Source organism: Symphodus melops, assembly GCF_947650265.1.
Source record: "Symphodus melops genome assembly, chromosome: 13".
Taxonomy (NCBI): domain Eukaryota; kingdom Metazoa; phylum Chordata; class Actinopteri; order Labriformes; family Labridae; genus Symphodus; species Symphodus melops.
The window spans coordinates 18,000,423-18,007,193 of NC_136703.1; positions in this window are offsets into that span (position 1 = coordinate 18,000,423).

Here is a 6,771-nt window from a genome sequence, read left to right on the forward strand (position 1 = left end):
CTCTGGCTATAATGAAATAAAAAGTGGGCAAACATCCACAGTAGACAGTTTGTTTCATACTGGTCGGGTATTAAGTTATCATCCCTCTGGCCCAAACCCTCTTTATTGTATTAATGCCATAACTCTGGATTTCTGTGACATTTAATGGCACTGTAAAATTAGATAATTACTGTAATATATCTGTGTACTCATTTCAGTTTCCGAGGTCAGAAACATAAAAATTAATAAGGAACAAGTGGGAGAAAGGGGGACAGAGTAGAGGGATTGAACGAGGGAGAGAAAGTGTGTGTGTAAGAGTCTTTGAAAAGTTAGCTTTATTAATGCAGAACAGCAGAGTCTGAAGTTACTTGACAATCCAATGTTGATGCATCCTCTCTCCCCTTGCATTTTTATTTTCCACTCTCCCCTCCCCGTGTGGCTTTTATTTCAACCAAAACACACATCAAATGAAAAACATGCTCAGGGCAGTGGATGTTGGATGGAACAGTAAGGTGATTTAACGACGGGACGGTTTGTGTGTAGGCTGGACAGCCTGGTGCAGCCTCCGTCTTCGCAACCCGAACACACACAAAAGCCTTGCACACATTTACACATACGCACACACACAGACAAGACACATACACACACTGACACCAAATATCTGAAAAAACAGCCAAGATGGACGTGAGGAACATGTTGCCTGCACGGGGGAGGATTTTTGGAAAGAAGAGCGTGGTCAATCTGTTTGTTTCACTGCCACATCCAAGAAGAGTGATAATTTCATTTTCTTTCATTATTTCTTCCCTTCTATTTTACTCCTTATGTCAGATTTTGAAAGCTGGTAAGGTTTAGGTTTAAGAAAAGAGCATATCAGACAATGGATTATATTTATTTTGCAACAAATATCAATCTTTTTGTCTCTCTTGTTCCCACATAGTGAGACAGAAAGAGAGAAACACAGGCAGAGTGGCTGATGCTACCTGAACCCTGTACCTCTGCCTTGTCTCCCGGCATCTCCCTCAGTCTAATCGTGTCTCATGAGCCGGTTTATTTGTGCCAACCCCTTTAGTAGTGGAAGGTCACGGCTGGAGAGTCTGTGAAAAAGTATAACAGACACACATTAACCCCCATTTAATCAGGATTACAGAGAACAACCAAGCATTATTTAACACACATTACAGAGCATGACAGCAGCAGGGAATATGGGGCACTCACACATACACACACACACTAACACAAATCCAGTACAATCAATCTAATGGTGTGCATTAGTTAACTGCCAAATGTTGGGCTTTTTATGGCAGGATCACCCGTCCCTTGAAAAGATAAATACGGTGCACAGATCCCAGTAATTACAGCAATCCCCTTACAGCGCACACAGAGCAGCCTCGCTCAGCAGCCTCCATGGAGCACCGTCGGCCTGTAGATTAAGTCCTTTAGGACAGTTTTAGGGCACCAGGGTGAGTGACAGGAGAGGAGTTGGATGGTGAGGGGACAAAAGGACAGACAGGGGTGGTGTTAATGTGTTTTGTCTTTACAGTATTTTGGGGGGAGGGGTTGCACTTTGCAGACACAATGGGCAAAATTAGAGGAAAAAACACAAAAATGTACTTCGACATACCTGATGTAAAAGGTATGAAGGACGTAAACTTAAATATGATCTTGAACATTTTCTTTAGTGAGTTTCTGAGCTCATGTCATGTATCTCAAACGTTGAAATAATGGATGAAGGAATTCAGCTTCAGCCAAATGTCAACACATGAAAGAGTTAAAGGGTCTTGGTCGAACATGTGCAATGATGAATCAGCTTTTAAATCAAAAACTTTAAAATCACCAACACAGCCAACCTGTTACATCGGAAATTACATCATCATGTTTACGTGTTCATAATAATTATGAATATATGCTAAATGTAATACAGCAAAAAAGAACTACTCTTCAATAAACGTAGGGGATTCATTCATAAGAGGCTGAGTCTCGTCTTTGAGTACTTCATGATCTGAATTTAAAATCTAGGGCTGTCAGCATTAACTAGTTCTTCATAATGTATTAAGGCCTGAAATGTTTATGAAGTTTATGTGATAACCTTCAATTGATCAGAAAGTCCTTACTTTATTTCAAAATAAAAGCAGGGTTGAAATGAAACAACAAGTAAAGTACTCTCAGCTTATGACAGTAAAAAAAAGTTCATAACAATATAAAATAACATTTTTATTTTTTAATAAGAAATAATGGAAAATTGAACATGTGATTAAAATAGTTAATCATGCAGTACACATTGAAATTTTGTGATAAATGGCAATGAAAAAAATGTTTATCGTTTTTACGGCCCTACAGTAAAAAACCCAATAAAAAGTCATGCTGATTGTATGAATTTTATTATATATCAGGATAAGCCCCTTGAGGTGTATAACCTCATTTTCAAAGGGGTCCCAGACCATATTTACAACATAGTAAAATAAGGACAAAACACAACACACTACAGACAAAACAAGCAAAGTAATACATGCAACTGTGAACAGATACCACGTTAAAACTACAACCACAACAACGGTTACAGCTCTAGACACCTTCAGCCGATACAAAGCGAAAGTGTCAACATTACTGAAAGGGCACACAACAATTTTGAAGATGAGAAAACAAAGTATTTTTTAAATAAGTTAAATGATGATAAAGCATGAATATTTAAGACATTCGGGATAAGTAAAGATTGGAAAACAAATTGATACAAGTGAAGTTGAAGTCTTGGATTGAGAGGGAGCCAGCTGAGTGTATCTAACATTGTACAGTGATGCTTAAAAAAGGACAACCTTGTATACATCTGGAGAGTCTATGAAATAAAACATTAAGGGCATGAAGATCAGTTTTAGATAAATTTTGAAAAACAATGTCAGCAAAGTCTATTATTGGTAGTGTGAGTTGTGAAACAAGTTTTTTTTTAACATTTAATATGAAGCAATGTTTAGAGCGATATAAAACACTAGAATTAAAATGTACTTTTCTAATGATATGATCAATGTGTGTTTTAAAGGTAAGAGAAACGTTTGGAAGAGCTCCACCATCAGTAAAAGATAAAACCAGAGCATTGGATTTTGAAGTAAGATTTTTTTTCACACCAAAAAGCATTGAGTTATCTTTTGTTTGATTCAGCAGCAATTTGTTTGCGGACGCCCAAATCTGCAGGTAGTTAAAATCAGTTTACAAGGCCTCCTGCATTAGTGTTGTTGAGGCTTTGGATGTGTATATAATATTATTATTTGCATATAACTGCATAGAACAATCAAAAAGAATGAGTGGAAGATTAATAAAGAATAGGAAAAAAAAGTGGTCCTAAAGTTTAGCTCTGATGCATACCTATCTGTTAAGCGAGCACATCAGATTTACGCCCTCTGAAAACCACACATTGTTTTCTGTTGTGAAGATACGTGTTAAACCACAGCAGAGCATGACGAGACAGGCCAACGAGAGATTCATTTTGTGCTAAATAAGAAAAATGTCACACAAATATCAAATAGGACTTGAAATAGTTTTTGATACAACATTGTTACAATCTGTCGAGGCACTGATATCAGCAAAACATTTACTGTTTTGAGCCTTTAATTACTTCACATTAAGCTAAACATTTAAAGATCAAATATCTTTTCATACAACATCTGCAAACCACCTTTCTCATCATCATATTTTCAACTTTACTGTGTTTAGATTTTTTCTAGACTAAAAATGTGCTCTTTACTTATAACCTCCAACTTGTTCTCAAATATGTGCATTATAAAAAATAATAATGTACAATGCAAAGTACTGTATCAAAGCACTCTTAGAAGTCAAAATAACTGAAACTTGATTTAAAGGCTTGTGTTGTTATTTGCTCTTTTGGACAAAACAGCTGTTCAAAACGATACAATAAAAACATTCTGTTCTCACACCTGTTCACCTGTTCACCTCATTTTCTCCAGAAATGTTCATCTCCTCTGGCCTGTGTCTGTGCATGTTGGTGCGTGTGTGTGTGTGTGTGTGTGTGTGTGTGTGTGTGTAAAGGGCATTCATGGGCGCAGTTAAGCAACGGGAGCTGAGTAAAGCCTTCAGGCTGCGAAGCAATTGATGTCCGGCGGGTGGCTGAGGAACAGTAACTCACACCGCTTTCTGCCTGCATCTAAAACTCTCATTAGTTTAAGTGTGTGAGAGTTTTCTGCCTCTGCACCCTTTGGAGCACACGGTGAGGCACAGGGCCAAAAACCTCCTCAGATGGACGTTTCTACAAGGGGAGGCATGCAAAGTGAAGGTGCATGCCTGTGAGCACTAAGAATTTGACACACAAAAAAAAAACCAACATTTTTTCTCTCTCTGTCTTGCAGCATGCATGGATGCAACTGTGGGAATGAAGCTTAACAGCAGGGTCTAATGAGGTCTGAAATATGAGAGGTAAACATTTGTATGGACAGATGCGGATTAATGTTCATCTTTTCTTCAAGCCACAGATTAAACCTGATTTACTGCCTAACATGTTTTATTCTTTTTTTTCCCCCCTTTGTCACTACAGAGAGCTAGGAATGAAGAGAGGCACTAAATGAGGAGCAAAGAGAAACAAAGGGAGAAAGCAGAGCGAATGTGTCTCTTACTTATGGGGAAGTTGCCAGAAGAAGCCAGACAGTGAAAATGAAAGGAACAAAGACAAAAAAAACTGCAGGATTGGACGGAAGGGGAAGGCAGAGGGAGTCGTCAGATGCTCCTTATTCCTGGTGTGGGCTGCAGAAGTGAAGGAGGAGAAGATTTGAGTCATGGGGACGGAATCAGAAATGTCAACAGATTGAGTCAGAGCAGAGCTGGGACCGTCTGGAAGGAGAGAGTATCAACACTGACGGAGGGGCACGCAAGATTTTGGGACCGTTACTGGGCTAATGGCAAAATTATTGGACATTATGTGTGTGCGTGTGTGGTTGTGTGTGTATGTGTTGCATGGGGGAGGATGTGGGATTGGCTTAGTCTGCTGTCTATAATGAATGGTTAATGTTAGTCGGGTAAAAATGAATACGGTCACCATCTGCTCTATCTTAGTCTGCGTTCTGTGCCTGTGTATGTGTGTGTATGACAGTCATGCAGACACACGTACACACGCGCACACACACATGCACACACACACACACACAACTTGCTCTTGGAGAGGGATTTGGAAATATGCAATGGAAGAAAAAGGGAGGGTGGAAGAAAGAGAAACATGCAACAAAAACCTGCACAAAACTGAAGGAAGAGACAATGAGAGTGAGGAAAAGAGAAAAGACATTCATGCAGAAAGCATCACGTTTGTTTATGTGCAGCAGAGATGCAGATACAGGTGAGCACAAATAGGGCACAAGTCATGAGTTCTGTCATGTATCTCAAGTACATGTAGCCTATGGCTGCAAACATACTCGCTTTTGGTGTATACACAAGAACACAAACACCAAAAACATTCATAACACATTTTGAAGGAAGTTATCAGCAACACTATATTCAGAGCTGACCAACAAAACTCAAAATATATCTCTAACATTTTATAAATTATTGGATTTGTGTAATCACTACACTTCAGATGCAGACAAGTTCTTTGACTTTCATAAGAAGAAAATAGCATCATGTTCACATACTGAACAAAAAGCATTATATCAACAATAAATTGGGCTGACTCCGTGTTGAAGTTACAGTACTTGACATCCGCTGATGCCTGCGTGTATAAATGCCTTTATGTCTGAAGACATTTAAATGTTTGAGTTCAAGATGAAGACAATTCATACTTACTGTTTGTGTTATGCAAATCATACTTGAATGACTGAGTGGTAATTTAAAAAAGAAATCAAATTTCAAAGAAATGCAAAGAAAAAGAACTGCAGTACATCTTTGGACATACAGTGAGGATCTGAGGTATTGCAAAGCTTTAAAAAAAAACACTTCTCAAAGCGTCTCTAATTGACCATGAACTGGTGCAAATGAATTGTAATTATTTAAACAGCAATTTCCTTGACAGAATTTACATATTTTTTTGGTCAAATTAAGTTTTTTTGTTTTATTAATTAAAAACAAAGTTCTGTTAAAAGGAAGTTGGCATGATTCTCTTATTTGTGAAGGTTTAAAAAAAAAAGAAGATTAAATATTAGGACCAACAAATGAGGACCTCTGTGCAGCTCTATTACTAGACTACCCTGTGAATACACAGTAACAGTATTTAAAGCTTTAGGGGGATTACAAGTGTTGAGGACACTGGAACAGTATCATCCCCGGCTGTGCTCACACACAAGCACACACTCTCTCTCTTTTTCGCCCACTCACACACCAACAAAGAAGTAATGCATGTCCATTTTTTTTTTGTTTGTGAACGCATCACATCAAAGTTGAAAGCATAGGAAAAGTATTTCGATGCATCATCGAGGTTTTGGTTCGCTATGACAGAGAGAAAACTTCAACGCTGATAAAACATTTGTGACACATCTTTGAACACTAGGTTGATAAGTAAATACAGCCAACATCCATAATCCTCATGTCACTATGCTCTCTGTATTATGCAGAGTTAAACAGACACACACACACACACACACACACACACACACACACACACACAGCCAGGTTGTGATTAAATTCTCTGTGGCCTATGATCCGCTTCTAAATCTTTGCAATTTTCATTTTATGCAGCTTTAATATGGATCATAGATGCTCTCAGAGTGCCCCATCTCCTAATCTGGAGCAATCTGAGCTGAGCCGGGCTGGGCCAACAGCTGACACTAAGCCAACCAGTCGCACTCGAACAGCCAGCAAGGCAGCATC